This window comes from Hippopotamus amphibius, chromosome 5, assembly GCF_030028045.1.
Source record: "Hippopotamus amphibius kiboko isolate mHipAmp2 chromosome 5, mHipAmp2.hap2, whole genome shotgun sequence".
In the NCBI taxonomy this organism is placed as follows: domain Eukaryota; kingdom Metazoa; phylum Chordata; class Mammalia; order Artiodactyla; family Hippopotamidae; genus Hippopotamus; species Hippopotamus amphibius.
The window spans coordinates 27957482-27970615 of NC_080190.1; the positions used below are offsets into that span (position 1 = coordinate 27957482).

General features: G+C 37.5%; 1 protein-coding gene across 9 annotated transcripts in view; it reads right to left on the bottom strand.

Annotated features, from left to right (window-relative positions):
* Nucleotides 1-13134, bottom strand: part of GBF1 (golgi brefeldin A resistant guanine nucleotide exchange factor 1) — a 118505-nt gene that overhangs the window by 64351 nt on the left and 41020 nt on the right. The window lies entirely within an intron of this gene.

The following is a 13134-nucleotide window of genomic DNA, read 5'->3' on the forward strand; positions in this document are numbered from 1 at the left end:
ATTATGCCCATATCCACAATTCATGTTTTCCTGACAGCCAGGCTGGTTACCATGAAGTTCCCAAGGGCCTGATGCAGTTAAGTGACAGGGGCTTTCTCATCACTCTTACCAAACCAAAGCTCATAAGCTTTCATCAGACATCCAAGCTTTGTTCTTCACAAGACAAAGGAAGAGCAGCATGAGATCATCCTGAAGAAAAAGATGGGTACGTGCAGCAACTTTTCTTGATAGTGCAAAAGGCTCAATTCTCTCTCTCCACCTATAGTCCCTGTACCATTTCTTCACCTTCCCATCCCTTGCAGCCCCTCTCCTGGTTCTAAGAAAATTACCCACCCCACACATGGAGTCCAAAACCCCTTCTTCACAGCTGAGTCAGTCCAAATTAAGGCTCAAGTCAATGGCCTCAGGACAACTGATGACATTAATCAGAACTGGTACTATGCTAAGATCATGTGTATACACCAGAGCAATCTGCTTAGAGCTTCAGCCCCAATACAGAATGACTAGGAGTATTTATAGCACTTAAGAGCTCCTCTGTCTCTTGCCAGACATTCCTGTCCCGCTAACAAATAAGCCCTCAAATCATCAAAGGAACGAACAATGCTCCCCAGATATAAGGAACCTATGTTACATAAGTCTATGGAAAGGGGACTTCTGTAAGCACCAGGAAACTTTCTTTCCTCAAAGCACTCTCTAAAGGAGAGTACCCTGCACAATGCTGAGTCCCCAGGCCATCATGCACACAGGAACAGGGCCATCCAGCGGGATGCATCAGGCTACAGGAATGCTGAAGTCTACATATTTGCCATTCAACACCAAAATGGCTTTTCAAGTTCAATCAGCTATAAATGTTGCTTTGTTTTAATTTTCCACTGAACTTCCTGGAACCTATTATCCAACTGTCAGGGATGTATATTTAGCAAGAGCAACATGGCCTCTTTACCACTGCCCCACTGCTCATGTCACCTCTAATAAATAGAAAATCAACCCCTTCCTCAACCCCACTCAAACCCCTGTGGCTTGGGGCTGATAAAGAACAGTTTTGGTGTAGAAGCCACAAACTGACCAACCCCTCATAGTTACCTGCAAACCCCCAAATCTCTCCTAGGTTAATACTGCTGCAAAATTTTCTAACAATCCCAGAAAAAAAAAACCCCTAGTGCTAATAATCATCAGAATACAAGCATGCACGCATGCCTCTATTCTAGGGGATGCCAGCAGTAGAAATGAGGTACCTAACAGACCAGAAATCTAACATAGATTAACAGAAATCTCAACCAATATAGGCATAGCAGACTCTGAAATATTTAATGCTAATATAACATATTATATTCAATAGAAAAAATTTGAAAAACCAAAACCAGGGCTAAGAAGAATAAGCAGGGCAGATACACGACTTCAGTTTTATCTCAGGAAACTAGTTGGAAAATATAACCTCTTGTGGGTCAACATAACACAAGGCACAATTTTTCCAACTTTGTCAGGATGCTTCTGCCTTTTTGAACTACTGACGCTTTTTACTCTGACATCAAACAGTAAGAACAAACTAGACCTGAATGAGAAAAACGTGTACCCTACCTACCATTTTTCCAATTCACCACTTCTACCAACTACAAATCCACCTAAATCCCATAACTACCCACATGGCCTATTTTCAATTCCACAATATCCAACACAGCTCTTTAAGCCCAACAGAAAAGATGAAGCCTATATATATCTAAAATACAGGTGGTCATATTTTCTTAAATTATACAAATGTAAACCAAGAATCATAAAATGAGATTTTTTTTTGGTAACCCAGAAATTCAGAATAAATTGAGACTAGAATTGAAGGCAAGTTCTAGGACTAACTCAGCATCACTGAATTAGCTTCTGATTAAAGCCTGATGACAGCAGATCTAGAGTAGGGAGAAAATCCAGAAGAACAAAATATATCTTGCCTTTCATTCCACAACTAATAATGAGTCAAGTTCCAGATCCACAAACAAGAACACATAAAAATTGTAATTAGAAAGACCAAAAATTCTAAAAAAAAAAAGAGGCAGCCTAATCTGAACAGATATAGTAGATAAGATATGCTTATCAACCATGGAAGGTAGATAAGCAATATCTTACTTATAAACAAAGATACTGATGCAAAAGTAAGAAAAGTCACAAACTGAGCTGCCCAGAGAGAAAGAGCAAGCTTCAGACTTACAACTTCTGGAGCCTGACTCTCACAGGGGGAAAAGTCAGTATTATAAGGGGAAATAGTAGACTTCTTGCCATTTCACTTTGGTCATATTACACTCATTTCTGCAAAGGCCATCTCATTAGTATTGATGACCAAAAGAGTATATACCCTTGCATCCATAAATTTAATATTTACTATCTCAACTACTTAAAAATGATGCTAAAGACCCAAGACAAATCATAATTGATAACTTTTCTCAGACAAAAGTTTGAATCCTGTTCTAAGTCATAACAATAAGTTATTTAGCTAGTGAGTGAGCCTGGCTGACTACTCAGTATCTACAAACTTAAGCCCTCCCTCCCTTTTTAGGAAACTTTTGAATTAAAATACATAACATCATTAAGCTCAAAGAATTTTCACAAACTTAATCACCCAAGTAGCCAATACCCAGATCAAGCCATGAACATTACCAGGACCCAGAAGTTACTATCATGACTTCTTCCAGTTACAATGACTCCAAAGGTAACCATTATCTTGACTTCTAATACCACTGATTTGCTCTGTACAATCAATGCAAAGCTTCTAATACATAAGTGGTATCATGCAGTATGAAATCCTTTGTGTTTGACTTCTTTTTTTCAATATTACATTGGAAAAATTCATCTGTGTTGCTATATGTTGTAGTTCACTAATTCTCCTTGTATAATATTTCATTGTGAGACTATACCACATTTTACTTATCTATTTTATTTATTATGGACATTTGGGTAGTTTCCCCCTTTTTTTGCCTTCTATGAATAGTGCTGCTGTAAACATTCTTACACACGTCTTTTGGTGAACATATGTATGAATTTCTATTGAGTATATCTCTAGATATGAAATTGCTGGCTTATAGAATATGGGCATATCAACTCATTTTAGTTGTTCTGCTCTATGTGTAGTAGTATTCCATAATAACTTCTCTAATGATTAATGAAGTTGAACACCTATTTTTATGTTTATTGACTACTGAGATATCCTCTTTTTTAAAATAAGTTTTTCTTAAATTTATATATTTAATTAAATTAATTAAGTAATTAATTTATTGGCTGCATTGGGTCTTCACTGCTGCACACAGGCTTTCTCCAATTGTGGTGAGTGGGAGCTACTCTTCATTGTGGTGTGCGGGCTTCTCATTGCAGTGGCTTCTCTTGTTGCAGACCACGGGCTCTAGGCACATGAGCTTCAACAGTTGTGGCTCGCAGGCTCTAGAGCACAGGCTCAGTAGTTGTGGCACACGGGCTTAGTTGCTCAGTGGCATGTGGGATCTTCCCGGACAGAGACTGAACCCATGTCCCCTGCATTGGCAGGCGGATTCTTAACCACTGCGCCATCAGGGAAGTCCAGAGATACCTATTTTGTGAGGTGTCTGTTCAAGTCTTTAGCCCATTTTTCTGTTGCAAAATCTGCCTTTTTCTTATTGATTTATACAAGTTCTTATAGAAACTTTTACTTGCCAGGTTTGGTGATTTGTAAATATCACTAGACATATTCCTCTCAAAAATCAGTTTACTATATTTCATACATGTCTCTATTGTTCTCTGGATAAAACTCAACTCCAACAAAGCTCATATTCCAATTTTTAACCAGCAGTTCCAAGCTCTGATTTTATCATCCTGAGGCCCTTGGAATCTAAGAATAGCAGGAAGCTCTTAAAATGCTAGGTCCCAATAAGAGCTGCAAATTATCTTCCCAACAAAACTGGGACAAAGTGTGGGGAAAGAGGAACAAGAAAGCAATACTTTCCTAGGATGGAAGCCCCTACAGCACACAGACCTGATTAGTAAATGGAAACTCTAGATAGCCTCTGAATAGAATCCTTTTCCACCTTTCAAATAATTTACAGCTTACTGTCAGCTAAACTTAGTAACTTCTCCCATTTGTTCATGGCAAGGAGATTGTTGGCTGGCGTACCATGGTCATTACAGGCCTTCTCATAGATCCCTGAAATATGATGTGGCCATCAAAATGTCAGCACTTACCTGCTGCCCACACTCTGGATACATGATCCAACTCTCAGGTCAGTGACTGATAACATTAGGAAACAAGACTAACTTCAGATCTGATTCAAGAAGAGATACCTAATAGTTCCCATGTTCTTGATAATATAATCTAATAATGATAATGATGGTCAACTCCTTGACTACATCAAGAATTATCTAAAGTGACAGTCCCTCTAGAGCAATCACATAAAGGTGAAGAAACAGCATTAATAAACAGGAGTATCCAAGCAACAAAACAGCAGTAATTCTGCTGATGAAAAAACTCCCCTGCTTAGAAACCTTCAGTGATTTCCCACTTCTAACTAAATTAAGGAGAATCATAGAATTTTAGAGCTATAAGGAAACAAGCACTCATTCAGCTCATTTCCTAACCCATTATGTGTGTTTGCGTGTATGTGTGTATGTGAGTAATGAAAGTGAAGTCAAGAGAGATTAAGTCACTTACCTAAGATCACACACATAATTATGACAAAGCCCAGTCTATATCTCAAGTATTCAGATTTCCAGTTAGGTCTCTTTTCACTATACCTAGTGGCCTCCTCCCTCAGTTGGCAGTTAAGATCCTCCATAACGTGAATCCAACTTACCTATCATCCTTCTCTCCCACTGGATTCCTTGCTCTTCCCTAAGCCCTGGATTGTCCTACCTCCATCCTTCTGGCAGGAATGCTCTTTTACTCTTTACCTGTCCGGAACAGTACCTGGTACTCATAAAATGTGGTTATTTTTGTATTCCACAAGACACCCAAGAGTGTCTGGCATACAGAAGACACTCAATAAAAATATATTGAAATGACTCTTCAGGAGAGAAACAATAGTTGAAAGGACTTTGACTTCTACAGCTAGGAGAGAGATATTGTCCAAAATTAGAAGTAGGGTGGTACCTCTTAACACTATTTCACCAAGGTGACCAAGTTTAAAGCTAACACTTCCTCAGGCATGTGGAACCAAGAATGCAAACTCTTAGAGAAAAGGAAGCCTTAAGAAAAGGAAGTGTGCACACACACACATCTGCATGTAATTTCAGGAGTTTTAGTAATCTCCTGAATCCCATTCCTAGACCCCAAATTAGAATATCTGATGTCAATCCTTCTTGAATCAATTCCTTGTATAAAACTTTGTAAGTTTACTAACACCACACAAGGTAGAACTTTTTCTTACACCTAATTCTAATTTGAAGCTTATGTTCCTGAATTCTAATATCCCAAGACCTGGAAGTCCCTTCTTCATTTTATTTTACCCTTCTCTGAATTTTTTTCATATATATATATATATTCTTAGATGCTGCAACTAGAACCACAAATGGTATTCAAGGTGTTGGCATGCTATAATTTTGTTTTTAAAATTCTGCAGGATGAAGCCCACCACTGCAAGGACCTCTTTGGCTATAGAGAAAATAAGAAGCCAATGTATTCAGAGAGCGGTCTACATTCCCTTTCTGGATCAGAATATAGACTACAAAAGGTCAGTGAATCTTAAATATAGTTTAGATTTTACCCTAAGTATATATTGGCTTAAACTTAAGTCTCATGTACCATTTTCTGTTTGAATACATTTTTATAGTTATTACTTCTATTAGAACTCAATTTTATGTGAAGATGGAGCCCTCCTTATATGCTCTCTAAAGACAGTAGCTTTGGAATCAAACAGACCTAGATTCAAATTTCAGCTCTGGTGCAACCTTGGCAAACTTCTCTAAGCCTCAGTTTCCACATCTGTAAAATGGAGATTTTAAAAACCTTACCTCATAGGCTCAAGTTTGAGAATTAAATGAAATAATGTATATAAATCATTCACATAAGAATAGCTACAAATTTTTTTTGAAAAAGCTAGGTCCTGAAAGGGTACTCACCCTGCATATTAAAATGTATCATAAACAACAATAATACATTACTGGCAGAATTCAGAGTACTTGGTAGAGAACTGGATTAAATGATCATTAAGGTGCTCTACAATTTTAATGCCTCACCTTAGCCTGAGGAACCCTGAGCCTGCACATTGTGAGCTGCCTGAATATATGACAGGAGGAGGCTTAGAGACACCATAACAATGGTGTTTGTTCTCGCTCAAGTATAGTAGCGTCCATGTGGAAACACCCTGAGTTATTCTGAAGTAATACAGTCATCAAGATTATCTAAGACCTCAGGAAAGCTATGTAAGGCTTTTCTAGGAGGGATCTATACAGATATCATTTTATACCTGAGTCATTTATGGTCAAATAATTTTTTTAAGTTAGACTTTATTTTTTAGAGCAGTTTTAGGTTTGCAGCAAAACTGAGAAGGAAGTCGAGAGTTCCCGTATATCCCCTGCCCTACTCATTCACAGCCTCCCTCACAATCAGCATCCCCCACCAGAGTGGTGGATTTGTTACAATCAATGAAACTGCAGTGACAATATCATTATCACCCAAAGTCCATGTTTTACATTAGGGTTCACTCTTGGTGCTATACCTTGTATGGATTATGACAAATGTATAATGACATGTATCCACCATTATATTATCATACAGAGTAGTTTCACTGCCCTAAAAATTTTCTGTGCTCCACCTATTTACTCATCCCTTCCTCCTCTCTAACTCCTGGCAATTCCTGATCTTTTTACTACCTCCATAGATTTGAATGGTCAATTGATTTTGACAAGGATGCCAAGACCATTCAATGGGTAAAGAATAGTCTTTTTAACAAATGGTGCTGGGACAACTAGATATCCACATGCAAAATAATGAAGTGGGACCCCTACCTCATACCACATACAAAAATTAGCTCAAAATGGATTAAAGATCCAAGTGTAAAAGCTAAAACTATAAAACTCTTAGAAAAAAACAGAAGTGTAATTTTTACACCAGGATTTCTCAACCTCAATACTAATAATAGTTTGAGCCAGATAATTATTCTGTGCACTGTAGGATGTTCAGTAGCATCTACCCACCAGATACAAGCAGTACACCTCCCTCCCCAGTGCTATCAACCAAAAATGCCTCAAGAAATTGCCCAATTTCCCCTGGAAGGCAAAACTGTCTGGTTGAGAATCACTATTTTAGACTAAATGATACTCCTTATCCTCTTCCTTTCCAAAATTACCAATGTCTATGTCATTACTACCTGGTTATTTGCTTAGTAGATGAACTCTAAGAACTCTTCAGAACAGTCATTTAATATTCCAAAATCCATCATTTTGGGACAATCTCAGGACACTGCCTAAGTGCCAATAGCTCCATTTTGAAAAGTTCTTAGTCCAACTCCTTTCGTCACGTATCATATGATGATTTCTTTTTTTTGGTATGGCATTTTTTGGGGTAAATGCTTTATTGAGATATAATTCACATGCCATATAAATCACTCCTTTAAAGTGTACAATTCAATGTTTTCTAGTATATTCAGAGTTGTGTAATAAAGTAGAGTGATTTTTGAAAACACTGATCCTTTTATATTTTAAACCTTTGTCCCAACCACCTGCTCAGCATATCTACCAGGGAACTAAAAACCAAAGCCAAAGCAAAACAACAGGCTAGTCCCCTTGACACTGTCTTCTCACAACATAGAAAAGAGTAACGTTTCTCATAGCAATCAATGACTTAGCCACATATATACAGTAAAACGAGCTCCGAAAGAAGCAAAGTGAATGATAAAGCTTTGCTTGAAATTTACTGTCACTGCGGTAAAGAAATTAGGAAAAAAACAAGCCACTCCCAAACCAAAGCCCTGTACCAAGAACTCGAAACATTCCTTTTTTTCCCCTGCTTCCTGAATTCCAGTATCATTAGCTAAAATGAATATAATTCACAGACCAGTAAGTGCTAGTAAGACTAGAAAGTAACTAGTACAGCAAGTATTGTAAGACTAGAATCCTTTTCACTATCAGTTCAACTTGTTTTGATTCAGGTTCTGAACTCTTGTACAAGACAACCAACCTACATGATGGAAAATCAAGGTTTCACTTTAAAGCCTCTGTTACACTGCTTAGTACAACCACAATGCCACTTCGACCTTAACTTTTTTTTTAGCTCTTGAATAATGCTTGCCCTGCTGCTGTCACTGTCTAATCTAGAGACTGGCTGGCAAGAAGAAATGGCTCTGGAAGCCACAACTGTCATACAGACCGGCTACCATCTTCCAAGTATGAAAAACACTTCCAGCTTCTTCTCTGATCAGTTTACTCAAATCAAAATTTCAGATCTAATCTGAAGCCAGTTAAAAGAGGGGTGGCTTCTGAGATCAAGCTATTTTGTTGAAGGATAATATCAAGGGAACTGTTCAGGCAGCCAGAAAAGAAGCCAGATGCAAGATACTCCAGAAACACTCTGCCTAATTTTCCCCCACTTTCCAGAAGACCTTAAGTCCATTGTAAAGTCACATGAAAACACATAATCCACCTGACTCACGACTGCTCATTTTTCTCATTGTTTATTGACTGACTGTACCCATGCAGATGATGTGAAAGTTTATTCTACCTCCCTTTCAATGGATGTCACTATATTTAATATCATATTTTAATGAGAAAACAACCACCCTTTAGTCATTGTGTACTACATCCCAGGTACTGTGACAGACACTTTAGTTACATTATCTTATTTTTAATTTTCACAATGACCTTATGAGAAAAGTTTTATTACTATCCTCATTTTTTTACATTCATTTTCTAAAATTAACATATAGTAAATACTTTTTTTTTGGTGTACTGTCCTCTGTGTCTTAACATACAGAGTCATATAATCACCACCACAACGAGAACACAGAACACTTCCACCACCTCAAATATTCGCTCTACCACCCTTCTTTATAGTCACACCATCTCCCCACCTCTAACCTTGACAATCATAAACTGTTTCCTGTCTCCATAGTTTTGCCTTTTCCAGAATATTATATAACTGGACTCATTTGCTCAGCATAACGGCTTTGAGATCCAGCCAAGTTCTTGCGTGTATCAATAGTTTATTCCTTCTAATTGCTAAATAGTAGTCCACACTGCCTCATTTTAATAGATAAGGCAGCTGGGGCTCAGGAAAGTTAAGTAACCTGCTGAAGGTCACCAATGTGAGGCCAATATTCAAACCCAGGTCTGCGTGGTTTTAGAACCCATACTGTTAACCACTATGCTATACTGCCCCTTATTAACTTAGACTCTCAGAAGAGCATGCCATGATCCTGATTTAAACACGAAGGACTCTTCTGACACAACAGAATAAATGAGTTTCATATTTACCACAATGGAAGCTGAGAATTGTTTGTCAAGACTTCTAGCAATGATTCCAGAGCTCTTACGGGAGCATGATATGGAGGAAAGAGCAGGAGCCATCATCAGGGAAACAGGCTTAGGTTTAAAATTCCAGTTCTGCCACTTACTAAGTATGTGAACTTCTATAAGTTCTTCACTTTTTAGAACCTCAGTTTCCTCTTCTATAAAATGAGGGTAATATTATGTTGAAATATTCTTGGAAGGATTAAATGAGATGATATATGACACACACTATTATTGCCACCTGTATTGAATAGAGCTAATAAAGCCATGCTAAACAAAATACCTACTAAACACACAAGTCAGTATTTATATTAAGATCTGAAAGATGTAGAAGGCATAGCCTCTGACTATAAGAAACACATATCTTAGCTAAAGAGACACTTTCTTAAAAATAGAATAGATGCTATTACATAATATGATGCTAAATTGTGTGGCTGGATCTATAAACAAAATACAGAGATACACTCAACTTAATTTTAGCCAATAGCTTTAACTCCTTATTTAATCTTTTTAAAAATCAGAATCAAAACTCAAGTGTGGAATCTGTCTTCCAGTCTAGAACAGTCACTAGGCATTGGTAAGGGCAAAGTCTTTACTAGTCAACATACAGTACATATTCTAAAAACTACTGGTTCCAGCTCTCTCATTCCAGGTACCTGCATCAATTTCAAAGTGATAAGTATTTGTCCTAATAATTTTTGACACCTGAGAGGAAGAAAAATAATGGCCTGAGTTCTGTGATACTTAGTGACTATTTAATAATAGTCCTTAGGAGAACAGGGTATGCTTCAAAAGGGTTATTTAACTAAAGTCTGAAAGAAGTCAAATTCTCTGCCCAAAGGAATTTTGTAAGATCATTTCCTTCCATCTTGCCTCTGTTTGGTCTTGGTGGGAAAATAAACAGGCGTAGGGAAGGATGGTAAAAAAGAGGTGAATAACCTATAATGGTGGAAAGACTATTAGAATCTATCTACAGGAGTCATTATACTTTCTGCTGGTGCTTTCTATAAATCTTTCCTCAATGTGTATTATGTGATTCTTTGCCAGTATAGCAACAACTCTTTGAAAGTCAGTTCTGGTTTGCTAGGCTTTTAAATTAAGCATGAAAATAAACATAGGGCTTCCTAGGTGGCACAGTGGTTGAGAGTCCACCTGCCAATGCAGGGGACATGGGCTCAATCCCTGCTCTAGGAGGATCCCGCATGTTGTGGAGCGGCTAGGCCCCATGCACCACACTACTGAGCCTGCGCTTTAGAGCTCGTGAGCCACAACTGTTGAGCCTGTGTGCTGCAACTACTGGGGCCTGAGCGCCTGGAGCCGGTGCTCGGCAACAGGAGGGGGTGCGGCAGTGAGGGGCCCGCGCCATGACGGAAAGTGGCCCCTGCTTGCTGCAACTAAAGAAAGCCTGCACGCAGCAATGAGGACCCAACAAAGCCAATAAATAAATAAATTTATTTATTTAAAAAAAAAAAGAAAAAGAAAATAAACATATATAAAATAAGACTCCCCAAATCCTTATTTCCCGGTTTGTCCTGGGAGCAAAAACCTAGTAAGAGCTCCATAGCAAAGCATCTTACCAAGGCTCTGCCACAGCTACTTAGCAACACATTCGCCACAGCTGGCAAGTCTGTACATCTATTCTGTGGGCTAAGTGCTTTGGACTGGGAGAAAATAGTTAAAATAGTTAAAAAAAATTTTTTTAGGTACACACAGAACTAGTTTTTAGTGGGAGTGAAATCTCACTTGAGGATCAAATAGAACCAAGGGGTTCATTTTTCCAGTCCTGCCTCAGTTAAAGTTTTATGCTTATAACTTGCCTAAGCTCTGCAATTTCTTATCATGCTAAGAAACAGAACCATCCCTAGGCCTGGATTTCCACCAGACTTTCAGGCTGAATCTCTCCTCTTATCCCTATCACCTTACAAAAAGAGAGAAGCCAAATCTCTAGCCAATGTTCTAAAAACAAATAGCTAAGGTTAAAATACACACACACACACACACACACACACACACACACACACAGAGGGAAGAAAACTGCCAGCCAATCATAACTCTTTTTTCTTATATAAGTCAATGGGGCAATTTTCTTGTAAGAAACAATGAATATAGAATAAGGAGACCTGAGTTCCACCTTTCCCCACTAATAAGCTGTGTGACCTTGGTCAAATCACAACCACTCTGTGCTTTAGTTTCTTATTCTGTAGAATGAGAAGGCTAGAGCAAAAAGGAATCACAAACTGAAGCCCAGGTAAAAAACGGGGGCTGGTCCACAGATATGTTTTGTTTGGTGTGTGCTGCAAGTTTTATTATTTATAGCAATGAACAAATTTAATAAGAATAACTGAAACCACATTTTGAAATGACATGTTATCATCTACTACTTAAGAACACAAATAAATATTTAACTAATTATACAAATATTTAAAAGAATAGACTAGACAAATGAACATTTATAATAACAAACAGTTATTTGACTGGATATACTGTTAAGGGTCTGGTAACAGTATAACTAAAAGAAGTGCCTTTGTTCTAGTCTATTCTGGATTCCTTTCCTCCTTATTTTATTACTCCTCTGCTAAGGGGACCAGGTTCTGAACCATACAATTTTTTTAACACTTATTATGAAAAATTTCAAAATTATGTAAAAGTAAACAGACTAGTGTAATGTACTCCCATGTACTCCAAATCCAGCCTCAATAGTTAGCAACTCAGGTCTAATTTTTTTTTTTTCATTATCCCCTCCCACTTCCCTATTATTTTGAAGCAAATCTTGTACATCAAAGTTTCATTCATTTTGATCATAATCATAGTATAATTATCATCACATCTAAAAGAGCAATATTGCTTTAGTATCAAAGTGTTAGTGTTCAATTTGCAACTATTTAATTTCTATAATCCTCATAAACTTTTGTTATGCTTCTTTGTATGAATCAGGACCCAAATAAGACCCATACATTGCAACTGTTTGTTATGTGCAGTTAAAAACAGAACTGAACTTCTTTAGATGGCGTAGCCTTTCAGCCTGCTGCAGTCCACAATGCTCCCTATTCTCATATTCATTTAAAGTTAACCTGCTAGGCCCTTGAAGTTTTTTGAATTTGGGTCTCTGGAAGATCTGAAGTCTCTTTCCATTCTAAGGTTCCTTGATTCTTGTAAACATTAGCAGAGACATAAAACAAATGAGGGGAACTTCATGCTTAAAACTGAAAAAAACAAGAAGTAGCAATATAAGCTTGTTACTTAGAAATGTTGAAGTAATTCCAAAAGAATCTGCTAAAAGAGATGAGAGGAGTTGCCTCCTGGGAGTAGCACATAATGGAGAAGAGTAGCTACTGGGGATTACTATTCCACATCCTCATGCTTACCTCAGGATTGTTGTGAGTCTTAATTGAGATATATTTATATATCTTCATATATATTAATGAATAAAATATAAGGTATTTAATATGAGTAAAAGTTTTAAATCAAAATAGAACACTCATCCAATACTCATTTTCAAGAATTACTGAAAATTTTAAGAGATACAAAAATCTTAGAATCATTCATTCAGTACTAAATAGTCATTATGAAATTATATAACAAGTCTGAAGCAAAGTTCACCTGAAAAGCGACTCAACTGGACAATGGAAAGACAAAGGGAAATTGTAAAGTGAGACGACCTCAAAACACATGGAAGCAAAG